The sequence below is a fragment of the Bos grunniens genome, chromosome 16 (genome assembly GCF_055505025.1).
Source record: "Bos grunniens cultivar Pamir isolate PY7600 chromosome 16, Bosgru_T2T1.0, whole genome shotgun sequence".
NCBI lineage: Eukaryota > Metazoa > Chordata > Mammalia > Artiodactyla > Bovidae > Bos > Bos grunniens.
Genome location: NC_141180.1, coordinates 10917168 through 10933791, shown reverse-complemented (window position 1 = coordinate 10933791; position 16624 = coordinate 10917168). Strand labels below are relative to the sequence as shown.

Here is a 16624-nt window from a genome sequence, read left to right as displayed (position 1 = left end):
TTGTTATCCTTACCATGGTCTTCATTATTACTATTAGTTTCAAAGTTCAGCTGCAGAGAGAGAGAGGTTAATGAAATATAAGCACAGAGAATGTCATTTCAGACTGAAAAGTGGTAAGTGATAAGTTCCCTAAGCAAAGGTTGCCTATGGTGATTTGAGAGTGAAAATTTGGTCAGGGGGTTCTGAGGAAACAGCCTTGAAGCTGAGAACTGAGAGCTATTTAGGTGTTAACAGTGGCAAAGGGGGTTAGCAGATGTGAGTGGGTGGGTGAGACAAGGCAGGGAGGACAGCTGTGTCAAGTCCCCAAGACAAGTCCACAGTAATGGCAAGGAGCTGATCCCCACAGGACTGTCCGTGTTCCCAAAGAGGAGAAGATGGAAACAAGGGGCCCCAGGAGGCAAGAAAAGGCTGATCTATGCTCCCTACTGTGTGGGTGTGAGGCTGAGAAATGATCAGGAGAATCAGTTTCTCTGCCCACACACAGCAGGCTGATGGCTACCGGAGACACCCAGTACTTCACCGCCATGATCTGGAGTCCATAAGCCACCCCTGTGCCAGCAGAGCCCAGGCACGCTGCCAGTCCTGGGGAAAAATACAACTGTCCACGTCCCTCCCCATTCCTCATCATCACCCAGGAGGCACAGGTGATGTCCTGCCCTGACGGTCAGCTCCACGGTGTTCTCACCTCTGTCTGACAGGGTCAGTTGGCTCTCATCAGCCGGGCCACGGCTTCCGTGAAGCAACAGCCAACTCCAGCACCAGCCCAATGGTGCCAGTCTCTGACTCGCACTAACCTCCCTTCTGAGAAAAGAAATAAAAGTGCTGAAGTAATAACACCAGAGGCTCTCCTCCTGGGCTCCACCTGAGTCCATACCTCTGTCCAGTAGGGAAAATCTGGGCTTAGGAGTTTCAGAGACCAATGAATAAAGCTCATCTCTACCATTTCCTGTGAAGCAGCCTCAATAACCTCATCTGTAAAATGGGGCTAATATCATCCCTGCACAACTATCCCTGAGGATGAAGGGACTGATTGGTGCAAATCGTTTTTTGCAATTCCTACCCCTACACACTCCATGAATGGTGAACAGCATGGCTATTACTATCAAACTGATCTACACGGGGAAGAAGAATCGATCATTTAGGGAAGATAGTGCTAACAACCCCCACTTTGAATCTCTCATAGTCACCACTCAGCAAATTTGTTCCTAAATGGCCACATGTGTGGCCTTGGGCAAGTTATTTAGCCATTTTCTGCCTTATTTTTTGCACTTGCAAAACATACACAATAATAAATTCTACCTTGTGGGGTTGTTAGGAGGATTAAACAGATTAATATACATAAAATGCTTGGTGCCCAGTAAATATTTGCTATGATAATGATGATTATTATTTCAGATTGTTATAAGTAGGTCATTCAAGCTACTATGGGGCATACTGAAAACAGGGAGACCAATTAGGACTATATTGTGATCAATCGGGCAAGAGGTAGTGTCTTCAATCAGCAGAGCAACAGGGTTGGAAAGAAGTACTTGAATTCTAGGTATATTTTGAAGGTAGATTGACAATTATTTGCTCAAATATCAGTTGTAGGTGTGGGAAAGAATGAGAGGAGTTAAGGAGCCCCAAAGTGCAAGGCTCAGCAGCATCAAAGATGGAGTTGCCATTTACTGACTGAGAGTAAAGCAGGTAAGGGAGGAAATCAGGAGTCCCTGATTCCAAGGTAGTCAGTCATCCAACTACAGATCTCAACAAGGCAGTCTGGATTTCAGAGTAAGATACCAGTTGGGGATATAAAAAGTCAGTAGACTTAGATGAAATTATTAGGAACTAGGGATGGATAAAGAGAAAAGGTCCAAAGATTGAGCCCTAGGGTTCTCCCACCTTTAGAGGTCAGAAAGTAAAAAAAAAAAAAAAATCCATCAAGACAACCAAAAGTCTGGCCTTGGGAATTTCAAAGACCAGAATATCAATTTCATCTCTACCACTTACTGTGGAGCAGCCAGGATGGCAGGAGAATAGAGAGAAAAATACCTCAGCAGATGAATGAATAAAGATGTGATACACATATACACCACAATGGTATACTACTCAGCCATAAAAAAGAATGAAATAATGCCATGTGCAGCAACATCATGGACCTTGAGATTATTGCATTAAGGAAGGAACAAGAGCAAGGTAGAGAAGGGACACTCAAAGGAGGAGGAAAGGAAGAAAGAAAAAGAAAGAGGAGTCCTTCTGTTTCCCTCTCCTTTCCATGTGAAAGTGTTAGTTGCTCAGTCATGTCCAACTCTTTGCAACCCCACGGATAATAGCCTGCCAGGCTCCTCTGCCATGGGATTCTCTAGGCAAGAATACTGGAGTGGCAGCCGTACCCTTCTCCAGGGGATCTTCCCAACCCAGGGACTGAACCCAGGTCTCCTGCACTGTAGGCAGATTCTTTACCATCTGAGCTACAGGGAAGACACTGTCTTCTCCATATATCCCTCCAAGAGTCTCTGAGCATAAGCCTTAAGGAGTGAGAAAGAAGGGCACCCAGGTGGGAGGGGGCACATGCCAAGGAGACCAACACAACAGCCCCAGTTTGGACACAGAGCAGTAAGAAACTTGTGTTTCTTACTCTTGTGTTGAGAGTAACAATTCCCATCATTAGGTGCAGGCTCTTGGGTTGGAGCCTTTTCCATACATTAACTCAAGATTAAGGATCTCAGTCCCTAATTCTGCATTTAAAAAGCAGAAGCCCTGTGACCTCCCAGAACTGTAACTTCTCTCATCATCTCAGTGTTCTCAGCTGGCTCATGGGGGAAGCTTCCTAGCTCGGAGGGCTTTCAGAGGATCAAATGAGAGCCTACATAAATATAAGTATTATTCATGCTATAATTGATATGATTATTGTCACTCTAGCTACTGAGCCTGAACAGAAAACGCTTATGAGCATGAAGTGTAGTAATCCTGGTATCCAGTGGTTACTATGTGGTCGCTCTTTAGATCTGTTGAAAAAACGGTGACTGTGGAAATCATTTTAGTCCCATTCACAGATTTTTAAATAACTGACTGTATGCAGGGGAGAGGATTTGGCTGTGGGGAGGGGTGGTCGCTGGTACCACGCAGCTGCTATGGCTGTGAAAATTTAACCTCAAGCAGCCTAAACATTCATTTTACAATGTACACTGCTGATTACTTAATTATGTCTAAAATATAAGTCAGACACACTCCGAACCCCAGGGAGTAAATTACACAGATCTATGAAGCAACATCTATGCACTCATTCTGGTCTCACATTTCTGAATTATCTTTTTCCCCCCAGTGAATCTGAAAAATCTCTTCCTTTTCTGCAAAACATATGGCTATTGCAAACAAATGATCATTTTCTCAGTATTATGAGCTCAGAGGAGGAGAGCCCATCTTCAACCTAACATTTCGGACTCTTACCAACAGGTTCTTATCTTTATGTATATTTGAACTAGGAGATCTACATATGCTTGATCTCAGCATGAACCTCCCTATGACCTGATTTTGTTACCATGGTCACCAATTAGATGAGTCCTGTTGACTGCAGAACAACAGTCAAAGGATTTCTATTAAGTTCCAGGGTGGAATAACAGTCATATTCTGTGAACACACTCTATAGATTATTTTTCCCATTTGCTTGCCCCAAGGTCTGCCTCCCTCTATCTGCTGAGAATGCAGTTGTTATATAAAATACAAAGAAAATGCTTCCTGGGGCCAGTAATTAAATTTTCCTATAAAATAAATGGATCAGCTGGACTCCTATTTCCCTCTTCTCCCTCTAGGATATAGCAAGGTACATCTTACTCAGGACTCACCTACAATCATCTTTTCCTAAAAAACTTTACTCCCACACCATGGACTCACATGGGTATGTGTGTGTGAAAATATACTATATCCTTTACTGATATTAGCTATCTTATATATGAAAATACTTAAGGGTAATTTTGAAAGATTTAGCTGGGTGAGGCTTTTCATGTAAACACTCCAGCCAGTGGGTGTTGTCAGTGATTCAATGATCTGATGAAAACCATGCCTGATGATTTATAAATGTTGACATTAACAGGTAACATGTATGTACTGAACGTTTTATGACTACATGAGTTCCCAGTTTGTTGCTGTCCACAAAGTCAAAGGCTTTGGCATGGTCAATAAAGCAGAAGTAGATGTTTTTCTGGAACTCTCTTGCTGTTTTGATGATCCAGTGGATGTTGGCAATTTGATCTCTGGTTCCTCTGCCTTTTATAAAGCCAGCTTGAACATCTAGAAGTTTGTGGTTCACATATTATTGAAGCCTGGCTTGGAGAATTTTGAGCATTACTTTACTAGTGTATGAGATGAGTGCAATTGTGCAGTTGTTTGAGCATTCTTTGCCATTGCCTTTCTTTGGGATTGGAATGAAAACTGACCTTTTCCAGTCCTGTGGTCACTGCTGAGTTTTCCAAATTTGCTGGCATATCGAGTGCAGCACTTTCACAGCATCATCTTTCAGGATCTGAAATAGCTCAACTGGAATTCCATCACCTCCACTAGCTTTGTTCATAGTGATGCTTCCTAAGGCCCACTTGACTTCACATTCCAGAACGTCTGGCTCTAGGTGAGTGATCACACCATGGTGATTATCTGGGTCGTGAAGATCTTTTTTGTACAGTTCGTCTATGTATTCTCGCCACCTCTTCTTAGTATCTTCTGCTTCTGTTAGGTCCATACCATTTCTGTCCTTTATTGTGCCCATCTTTGCATGAAATGTTCCCTTGGAATCTCCAATTTTCTTAAGAGATCTCTAGTCTTTCCCATTCTATTCTTTTCCTCTATTTCTTTGCATTGATCACTGAGGAAGGCTTTCTTATTTCTCCTTGCTATTCTTTGGAACTCTGCATTCAAATGGGTGTATATTTCCTTTTCTCCTTTGCCTTTCACTTCTCTTCTATTCACAGCTATTTGTAAGGCCTCCTCAGACGACCATTTTGCCTTTTTGCATTTCTTTTCCTTGAGGATGGTCTTGATCCCTGCCTCTTGTACAATGTCATGAACCTCTGTCTGTAGTTCTTTAGGCACTCTGTCTGTCAGATCTAATCTCTTGAATCTATTTTTCACTTTCACTGTTTAATCGTAAGGGATTTGATTTAGGTTCTACCTGAGTGGTCCAGTGGTTTTCCCTACTTTCTTCAATTTAAGTCTGAATTTGGCAATAAGGAGTTCGTGGTCTGTGCCACAGTCAGCTCCCAATTATGTTTTTGCTGACTGTACAAAACTTCTCCATCTTTAGCTACAAAGAATATAAACAATCTGATTTCAGTATTGACCATCTGGTGATGTCCATGTGTAGAGTCTTCTCTTATGTTGTTGGAAGAGGGTGTTTGCTATGACCAGTGCCTTCTCTTGGAAAAACTCTATTATCCTTTGCCCTGCTTCATTCTGTACTCCAAGGCTAAATTTGCCTGTTACTCCAGGTATTTCTTGACTTCATACTTTTGCATTCCAGCCCCATATAATAAAAAGGACATCTTTATTGGGTGCTAGTTCTAGAAGGTCTTATAGGTTTCACAGAACCGTTCAACTTCAGCTTCCTCAGCATTACTGGTCGGGGCATAGACTTGGATTACTGTGATATTTAATTGTTTGCCTTGGAAATGAACAGAGATGATTCTGTTGTTTTTGAGATTGCATCCAAGTACTGCATTTTGGACTCTTTTGTTGACTACGAAAAAGCAAGAGAGCTCCAGAAAAACATCTACTTCTGCTTTATCGACTATGCCAAAGCCTTTGACTGCTTGGATCGCAATAAACTCTGGAAAATTCTTAAAGAGATGGGAATACCAGACCACCTGACCTGCCTCTTAAGAAAACTGTATGCAGGTCAGGAAGCAACAGTTAGAACTGGACATGGAACAACAGACTGGTTCCATATTGGGAAAGGAGTACATCAAGGCTGTATATTGTCACCCTGCTTATTTACTTCTATGCAGAGTACGTCATGAAAAATGCTGGACTGGAAGAAGCACAAGCTGGAATCAAGATTGCCAGGAGAAATATCAATAACCTCAGATATGCAGATGACACCACTCTCATGGAAGAAAGCAAAGAAGAACTAAAGAGCCTCTTGATGAAAGTGAAAGAGGAGAGTGAAAAAGTTGGCTTAAAGCTCAATATTAGAAAACTAAGATTATGGCATCTGGTCCCATCACTTCATGCAAATAGATGGGGAAACAATGGAAACAAGGGCAGACTTTATTTTTGGGGGCTCCAAAATTACTGCAGATGGTGACTGCAGCCAAGAAATTAAAAGATGCTTGCTCCTTGCAAGAAAAGCTATGACCAACCTAGACAGCATATTAAAAAGCAGAGACATTACTTTGCCAACAAAAGTCCATCTAGTCAAAGCTATGGTTTTTCCGGTAGTCATGTATGCATGTGAGAGTTGGACTATAAAGAAAGCTGAGTGCCAAAGAATTGACGCTTTTGAACTGTGGTGTTGGAGAAGACTCTTGAGAGTCCCTTGGACTGCAAGGAGATCCAACCAGTCCATCCTAAAGGAGATCAGTCCTGGGTGTTCACTGGAAGGACTGATGCTGAAGCTGAAACTCCAATACTGTGGCCACCTGATGCAAAGAATTGACTCATTGGAAAAGACCCTGATGCTGGGAGGGATTGAGGGCAGGAGGAGAAGGGGACAACAGAGGATGAGATGGTTAGATGGCATCACTGACACAATAGACATGAGTTTGGGTGAACTCCGGGAGTTGGTGATGGACAGGGAGGCCTGGTGTGCTACAGTTCATAGGGTCACAAAGAGTCAGACATGACTGAGCGACTGCACTGAACTGAGTTCCCAGTGGTTACCATAGCAAATTAGCACAAACTCAGTGACTTAAATGGAGAAGGCGATGGCACCCCACTCCAGTACTCTTGCCTGGAAAATCCCATGGATGAAGGAGCCTGGTGTGCTGCTGTCTATGGGGTCGCACAGAGTCGGACACGACTGAAGCGACTTAGCAGCAGCAGCAGCAGTGACTTAAAACAACAGAAATTAATCCCCCTCAGGCTGGAGGGGAAAGTCTGAAGTCACGATGTCCATCAGGCAGTTCTTCCTCCAAAGGGTCTATCAGAGAGTACTTTCTTGTCTCTTCCAACTCCTGGTGGCTTCAGGCATTCCTTGGCTCGTAGCTGAGTGGCTCCAATCTCTGCCTCCATCTTCACATGGTCTTTTGCTGTGTCTCTGTCCTTTCTTCTTCCTTCTGTGAAGAAGATACTTGTCACTAAATTTAGAGCCCACTATCAATCCAAAGAAATGACACTTTCAAACTGTGGTCTTGGAGAAGACTCCCGAGAGTCCCTTGGATTGCAAGGAGATCAAACCAGTCAATCCTAAAGGAAATCAGTCCTGAATATTCATTGGAAGGACTGACATTGAAGCTGAAGCTCCACGATTTTGACTACTTCATACAAAGAGCCAACTCACTGGAAAAGACCCTGATGATGAGAAAGATCAAAGGCAGGAGAAAAAGGAGATGACAGAGGATGAGATGGTTGGATGGCATCACTAACTCAATGGACAGGAGTTTGGGCAAACTCTGGGAGATGGTAAAGAACAGGGAAACCTAGGGCGCTGCAATTCATGGGGCTGTAAAGAGTGGAATACAATTTAGCGACTGAACAACAAGATAATCCAGGATGACCTCATCTTGAGAGCCTTCATTACATCTGAAAAGCCTCTTTTTCTAAATAAGGTCATATTCCCAGGCCCGGGAAGTTAAGATGTGGCTCTTTCAGAGGGGCTGCCATTCAGCCCATTATAATAACAGCACGCTTTTCCAAAGGCTTTATAAAATTAAGCTTAAGATTTTTATATGTTCAATGTTAGGCACTTATACCAACTTTGAACTTCATACAATGCCAAAAACTATTTACAAAAAAAACACACTTCCCTCAGCATTTTTAAATTAATCAAAAGTGAAAAGCTTGATTTTAAATTGGCAAATCAGGTGTAAGAATCTGAGATGTTATAAAAAATATTAATCAAATACCTTAAGATGTCTCAAAATGGCTCTAAGACGAAAGTAAACTCCAAACATAACAGGCATTCTGAAGATAGTGAAGAAGCAGAAGAGTGAATGAAATTGAGAAGACCACGGAAACAGCTCGGAATGAATCAGAGAGATGAGAATTAATAAAATGGGTGAAAACAAGCCATAAGCAACATGGAAGACACGGGAGTATATCTGAGCCCCTGAGTGCCTGATAACAGGAGCAAGAGCCACTGTGGGATGTATTTTGCTGATGGCTGTTGGCATGGCTGGACCAGTGTGTGTTATACTGATAAGGCTACTCATGGGTACTACTTTGTGCCACTGCGCCACTTCACCATGCACTTTGTACAGTATTATCGTATTCTTGGGCTTCCCTTGTGGCTCAGCTGGTAAAGAATCTGCCTGCAATGCGGGATACCTGGGTTCGATCCCTGGGTTGGGAAGATCCCCTGGAGAAGGGAAAGGTTACCCACTCAAGTATTCTGGCCTGAAGAATTCCAAAGACTATGTAGTCTATGGGGTTGCAAAGAGTCAGACATGACTGAGCAGCTTGCACTACACTATTGTGTTCTTATGATGGTGGCTTTTGATCATGGAGATTCATGTTTCAAACTGTTTCAAATATCAGTGTTTTCTCCTCCCTTGCTAAAATGCTGTGCATACAGAGTTTGGGTTGGAAAGTTTGGAGGTTTTTAATTTTGGTTTTTAGCTCCTGCTAAAGCAACATAGAAAGAAATGAGTTCCCAGTGGGGAGAGGAATGGAGGAGAGGCAAGACAAGGGTAAGGGATTAAGAGGCACAAACTTTTACTATGTATAAAATAAATAAAATACAAGGATATACTGTATAGCACGGGGAATTATAGCTGATATTTTAGAATAATTTTAAATGGAATATAAGCATTAAAAATACTAAATCACAATGCAAATTAAAACACACAAAAAATTTTAATTTTTAAAGGATGTAAAAAAAATATTGAACCATTATCTACTTATGGCTGATTCACACTGATGTATGGCAAAAACAAACACATTATAAAGCAATTATCCTCCAATTAAAACTAAATTTAAAAACATAAAAATACTGAATCACTATGTTTTACACTGCAACTTTAATTTAAAAAAAAGAATGGGGTGAAGGTTAAAGTTTGAACCCTCCAAATATTGTTATAGAAAACCTGTCTTCAGTAAGTTCAGTTCAGTCACTCAGTCGTGTCCGACTCTTTGCAACCCCATGGAAACTTGTCTTATGTGTTGATTTTGTGCCACCCCAACACCTTAAGAAAAGGTATTAGGTCCTCTGTCTCTTCAACTGCCCTGCCATGAAGTCTACTGACCACCGGGGGTACTGCTCAGTCTCCTACTGCTCTTGCAGCACATTTCCATAAATGTGATGGGTGAACACAAGACAACTTCAGTGTCCGAAGTTGGAAATGTGTCTCACTGGGCCAAGATAAAGGGTCAGTGGGACTGTGTTCCTTTCGGTGGATTCTATAAAAAGAATCCTTTCCCTTGTCTTCCCCAGCCTCTGGAGGCTTCCCGCAGTCCATGGCTCATGGCTGTCCTCCTCCATCTTCAAGCCAGTACAAGAGGTCTTCTCACACAGCAACACTCTAACCTCCTCTTCTGCCTCCCTCTTCCACACTTAAGGACCTCTGTGATTACATTAGGTCCATCTGGATGAGACAGGCTGATCTCCCCATCTCAAGGGCCTTAATCACTTCTGCAAATTCCCTTTTGCCATGTCAAGTAACGTATTCCCAGGTTCCAGGAATTCAAATATGGTCATCTTTGGGAGGGGCCATTATGCTATCTACCACAGGAACAGAAAAATCAAGAATCACAGCAAGCTAACTAACTTCTTGCAGTCTGCACACAGGCCACCCCTCCAGGTTTGGGCACATTTCCTCTAATCCCCAGGGTTTTCAGTTAATTCCTACATCACTAGAAGTAGTTGGCAGTGGGAGGCAGTGGCAATTAGAGGTGCGTGGCTAATGGTCAGGTCATCAGCAACTGTTTACAGCTTCCAAGTACAAAACCACCCTTTTCCAAATGATTGCCCTCAAAATGCCACCCTAGATGGGACATGAAGTACAGGTATGCTTCATTATAAGTAAACACCATATAAGGAAGCCTGACTTTACACAGACATTTGCCTCACCCTGTGGGAACTTCCAGCAGTTTGTACCACTTAAATGTCTACTAACGGGCTAAAGCAGTTACTAATAGTCTAATAAGCTAGCCATTAACAGTTTCTTAAGCAGCAGGCTGCTGGAGTTGTGTGACTTAGTTACAGCCACTGAGAATGAACTGTCTTCTCAGTTTATAAAAAACCCTAAATTGGGACAAGAATTATTTCCCTAAGGTTGACCTACTTGGCTCCAAATATGGAGGCAGCTATTGTTCAAGTGACGTAGGTATTTCTCCCTTTATAAAGTCATTCACTCTCAAGTTCCTTGCCAGGTTCTTCCCCTGGACATTGAAATGTTGGTTTATAGACCATGAATTACTTCCAGAGACATTAAGGAACAGAGATATTTTTTAATGAAGCCTTAAGACATAACTTTAAAAATCAATCAGAAGTGAAGATAGAGCCTGATTTCAATTGTAGTATGAATGTCCCGAGCATAATCAGCTAAGAGTGAAAATGAATCAGAGTCACATAAAAAGCTGATTATCTCTACAGGCCCTCCTATTCATTCACTCATTCAGTAAAGACTTAATGAGCACATAATGGACAGCGATCTAGGTACAGGAGAATATTAGAAAATAAATGGGTGAGATTCTGTTCTCTTATAGAATTTACATTCTGTAAGTAGAAAAACTGAAAGTCAACAAAAAAATCAACCAAGTTATAAAATATACTAGAAGGTGCCAAGTGTATGGGAAAAGATAGAGCAAGAAAAGGGGAATAAGGAGTGCTGGGCAAGAGGAAAAGTAGCGAAGGGACACCTCCTTGAATAGGTGACCTTTAAACAAAGGCTGGAAGGGGGTGAGAGTGGGGCTGCTGCTGCTAAGTTGCTTCAGTCGTGTCCAACTCTGTGCGACTCCATAGACGGCAGCCCACTGGGCTCCTCTGCCCATAGGATTTTCCAAGCAAGAGTACTGGAGTGGGGTGCCATCGCCTTCTCCGGAGAGTGGTGAGCCAGGAGGCAATCCAGGCATGGGCAACAGCCAGTGCAAAGGCCCTGAGGAAGCAAGTATCTAGCTTACTTGAGGAAAAAGTAATGCAGTCATAAGCCTGGAGAGAAAGAACAGATGAAGTCATAGGGGTAACAAGGGCCTTAAAGGCCATTTTAAAGGTTTGGCTTTTTTTTTTTTTTTTTTTTCCCAAAAGGAATGAATTACTGTTGAGGATTCATTCAACAGAGGAATAAAGGAGTAGAGGAGTAAAGGAATCCCATTGTCAAAAGCTCACTAGTTACTTCTGGGCAACCCCAAGGCGATGTGCACGAGTCGGTTTGTTCTTCTCCAGTACCCTCCTCCCCTATCCCCTGCCAATGTCCTCTGCAAAAATGCCACTTCCTAGCCTCAGGCGCTCTAATGCTCCTGAACCACCAGCCCCAGTGTTCCAGAGCAGTCATGCAGGTCCTCCCAGCCCCATCCTGCCCTGGGAGAGCTGACTCCCAAAGCCACACAGCTTCCACATGGAGGCTCAGAGTCTTTCAGGAGAAAAGCTCCTCCAGATTTGGGCCTCTGTGCTGGGCTAGTAAGCTATTCCTATTTCTTAAAAAAAGACATTCCCCAGCATTATCTTTCAATTGAAGGTTTTTCTTGAATTATATCTTCTCATAGCTCCATTTTCCATCACTATGTTCTTCCTTTGAAGCCTAACTATATGAGTTTAAAATATAGCGTCTTTTCTCACATCACTGGATTTATCCTATATTGAAACCCTTCTGATGGCAGGGAATGTGTTTTTTATTGTGTTTCCCTCCAAAACTGTAAGTACTTAATCAGTATTGGCTACATTAGTGTAGCCTATGAGCTCAGCCCTGTACTAGCCACTAAAGCAATCACAGAAGTGAAAGATACCCTCCCCTTACCCAAATAAGCTTATAAATATGTCTGGGAAACAGCATCAAATAATGGTAGAATATGGTGAAGTATAAGAATTGAACATTATAAACTATGGATCCTATAAATTCAAGGAAGAACTGGGTGGGTCAGAACAGTGGAAAATGTTTTTCCATAGAAAACAGGAGCTGAACGGAAGACCTTGAAGGATCGGTCAAACAAGACCCACTGAGCCACCATACTCCATTGAAGAGGGAGCTACAGAATAATTGGCAGCCACAATTTATGTTGCCTAGACTGTTTTTATAACTATCCTTATTAACATCTATGATTTGGCCAATAAACCCTGCATGGGTTTACTGCATTTACACATTAGGTTTGGGAGTGCAGAGTAGACCTCAGCAGTGGGTTGGTTGTATATGGCCTTTATTATGTTGAGGTATGTTCCTTCTATGAGATTTCCTTCTGGCTCAGATGGTAAAGAATCTGCCTGCAATACAAGACACCTGGGTTTGAACCTTGGGTCTGGAAGATCCCCTGGAGAAGGGAACGGCAACCCACTCCAGTATTCTTCCCTGGAGAACTCCATGGACAGAGCAGCCTAGTGGGATATAGTCCACAGGGTCCCAAAGCATCAGACATGACTGAGTGACTAACACACACATGCTCCTTCTAACAACAATTGAAAAAGCTACATCTGCCCCAGTGTACCTTCATCATGGCACTATTTACAATAGCTAGGACATGGAAGCAACCTGGATGTCCACCAACAGATGAATGGACAAAGTTGTGGTACCTATATACAATGGAATATTCAGTTCAGTTCAGTTGCTCAGTCGTGTCCGACTCTGCGACCCCATGAATTGCAGCATGCCAGGCCTCCCTGTCCATCACCAACTCCCGGAGTTCACCCAAACTCTTGTCCATCGAGTCGGTGATACCATCCAGCCATCTCATCCTCTGTTGTCCCCTTCTCTTCCTGCCCCCAATCCCTCCCAGCATCAGAGTCTTTTTCCAATGAGTCAACTCTTTGCATGAGGTCACCAAAGTATTGGAGTTTCAGCTTTAGCATCAGTCCTTCCAATGAACACCCAGGACTCATCTCCTTTAGGAAGGATTGGTTGGATCTCCTCACAGTCCAAGGGACTCTCAAGAGTCTTCTCCAACACCACAGTTCAACAGCATCAATTCTTCAGCACTCAGGTTTCTTCACAGTCCAACTTTCACATCCATACATGACCACTGGAAAAACCATAGCCTTGACTAGATGGACCTTTGTTGGCAGAGTAATGTCTCTGCTTTTCAATATGCTATCTAGGTTGGTCATAACTTTCCTTCCAAGGAGTAAGTGTCTTTTAATTTCATGGCTGCAATCACCATCTGCAGTGATTTTTATTACTTGGCCATAAAAAGGAACACATCTGACTCAGTTCTAATAAGGTGATGAACCTAGAGCCTGCTATAGAGTGAAGTAAGTCAGAAAGAGAAAAACAAATATCATATATTAATGTATATATATGCAGATGACACCACCCTTATGGCAGAAAGTGAAGAGGAACTAAAAAGCCTCTTGATGAAAGTGAAAGTGGAGAGTGAAAAAGTTGGCTTAAAGCTCAACATTCAGAAAACGAAGATCATGGCATCTGGTCCCATCACTTCATGGCAAATAGATGGGGAAACAGTGGAAACAGTGTCAGACTTTATTTTGGGGGGCTCCAAAATCACTGCAGATGGTGACTGCAGCCATGAAATTAAAAGACACTTACTCCTTGGAAGAAAAGTAATGACCAACCTAGATAGCATATTCAAAAGTAGAGACGTTACTTTGCCAACAAAGGTCCGTCTAGTCAAGGCTATGGTTTTTCCTGTGGTCATGTATGGATGTGAGAGTTGGACTGTGAAGAAGGCTGAGTGCCGAAGAATTGATGCTTTTGAATCATGGTGTTGGAGAAGACTCTTGAGAGTCCCTTGGACTGCAAGGAGATCCAACCAATCCATTTTGAAGGAGATCAGCCCTGGGATTTCTTTGGAAGGAATGATGCTAAAGCTGAAACTCCAGTACTTTGGCCACCTCATGCGATGAGTTGACTCATTGGAAAAGACTCTGGTGCTGGGAGGGATTGGGAACAGGAGGAGAAGGGGACGACAGAGGATGAGATGGCTGGATGGCATCACTGACTCTATGGACATGAGTCTGAGTGAACTCCGGGAGTTGGTGATGGACAGGGAGGCCTGGCGTGCTGCGATTCATGGGGTCGCAAAGAGTCGGACACGACTGAGCGACTGAACTGAACTGAACTGAATGCATTAATATATATGGAATGTAGAAAAATGATACTGTTGAACCTATTTGCAGAGCAGCAGTGGAGATGTAGACATAGAGAACAGACTGTGGACATGGAGTGAGAGGTAGGGGAAGGAGAAGATTGGATGAATTGAGAGAGCAGCACTGAAACATATACATGACGTTATGTAAAACTAGATAGCCAATGGAAGTTTGCAATATGACTCAGGGAGCTCAAATCAGGTGCTCTGGGACAACCTAGAGAGGTGGGATGGGGTGGGGGGTGGGAGGTGGGAGGGAGTTTTAAGAGGGAGAGGACATACGTATACCTATGGCTGAATCATGTTGATATATGGCAGAAACCAACACAATATTGTAAAGCAATTATCCTCCAATTAAAAATAAATAAATCTAAATTTTTAAAAAAGAATAGAACTTAGCAGAAACCCCATCTGGGTTCCATCAACAACAAAAGCAATCTACACTATATTTATCTCCACTCAGTTCAGTTCAGTTCAGTCGCTCAGTCGTGTCCGACTCTTTGCGACCCCATGAATCACAGCACGCCAGGCCTCCCTGTCCATCACCAACTCCCAGAGTTCACTCAGACTCACGTCCATAGAGTCAGTGATGCCATCCAGCCATCTCATCATCCTCTGTCGTCCCCTTCTCCTCCTGCCCCCAATCCCTCCCAGCATCAGAGTCTTTTCCAATGAGTCAACTCTTTGCATGAGGTGGCCAAAGTACTGGAGTTTCAGCTTTAGCATCATTCCTTCCAAAGAAATCCCAGAGCTGATCTCCTTCAGAATGGACTGGTTGGATCTCCTTGCAGTCCAAGGGACTCTCAAGAGTCTTCTCCAACACCACAGTTCAAAAGCATCAATTCTTCAGCGCTCAGCTTTCTTCACATTAAATGAGCTTAAATAACAAAGATATAAGTATGCCATTAAATGAGCTTAAATAACAAAGATAAAAGTACGCCTCACTTTGGGGTAAAAAAAGTCAGGCAGTTGAGAACACTGCAGGGTTTGTTGTAGGTATTCAGGATCTGGTAACTGGCGCTAGGAAGTACCATGGAAACTTGTTTATGGACAGATGCAGACAGATCAGGTAACGGACAGGGCTTAGGATCTGACAGAGCACATAATTGAAGGGTGCTGAGCATTATACCCAGAGGCTTAATAATGCTGTTCCTGTCACCTCGGCAATTAGCCCTCCAGTAAATGAATTAGTACCCTACTGTAAGCAGGGACTCAAGAAGTCCTTGGGTAACAGGCAATTTAAGATACTAGAAGCAGAGTTGTGAGAATCAATCTGCCCTAATGGGAAAGAGATCAGATATTTAGCTACTGGATGAAAGTATAAAACAACAAACTTACTGATATTCTTCTGCCACCAATGAAAAAACATTTCAGAACACATGCTTCAATAAAATACATCCATGAAGATAATAAAAGAACTTAAAATGGCTGTAGGAAGCATGGAACATTAGCATTAAAACTGGTTATCCAAGAGATAAAAATGGTTTTAGCATGCTAGCAGTAAAGTTTGTAGTCTCCAGGTGCTGTTGCAGGGGAGAAATTTTAAAATTCATTAACCAACATCCTACCTACCATCTAATACCTAAGGATTGATATTTATTGGTTTGATAACCATAAATACTGATCCCAGGCATTGTCATTTGACTTTGTTAACTGACCCCAAGTCCCTGCTAAGAAATTAAAGTTGTGTTTAGTGTTTTGTGTTCCCTGGTGATTCAGATGGTAAATAATCTGCCTGCAATACAGGAGAGCTGGGTTCGATCCCTGGGTTGGGAGGATCCTCTGGAAAAGGAAATGGCTACTCACTCCAGAATTCCTGCCTGGAGAATTCCATGGATAGTGGAGCCTGGCCGGCTACAGTCCATGGTTTCAAAAAGAGCTGGACACGATTGAGTAAGAAATACTCTCACTTGGTCTAAAGACCTCACATTTGTACAACAGATATTCCCCAGGCAAGACTGGAGTAAATCAGATCACATACAACAGCAGGCTGCTAGCTAAGAATCTAGTAGGTCTTTTCATTATGGAAAGGTTATTTTGAAAAGTAAGTAACTGATACCTAATTTATCTAATGTTTAAGAGTGATCTTGTGCTTATTGTGTTTTCCGAAAGCTGAGTTTGCTAGCCTTTATTTGTTCTAATTCCTAAAAAAAAAAAAAAAATTGCTTTTCCTAAAAGATAAAACAATAACCAACCTCCAAGGAAAAGTACAGTCAAACCCTTGACTCACTATCTTTTCATTCTCCTT

General features: G+C 42.5%; 1 long non-coding RNA gene across 3 annotated transcripts in view; it reads right to left on the bottom strand.

Annotated features, from left to right (window-relative positions):
• Positions 1-6252: 6252 nt before the first annotated feature.
• LOC147356169 (uncharacterized) overlaps positions 6253-16624 on the bottom strand; it is a 37148-nt gene continuing 26776 nt past the window's right edge. For 2 of the 3 annotated variants that reach the window (XR_015142666.1, XR_015142663.1), the window contains one exon: positions 10445-11222. This is a non-coding gene — a long non-coding RNA (uncharacterized LOC147356169). Of the gene's footprint in view, positions 7245-10444; positions 11223-16624 lie in introns of those variants that run through there. The other variant, XR_015142665.1, reaches the window with a different exon arrangement.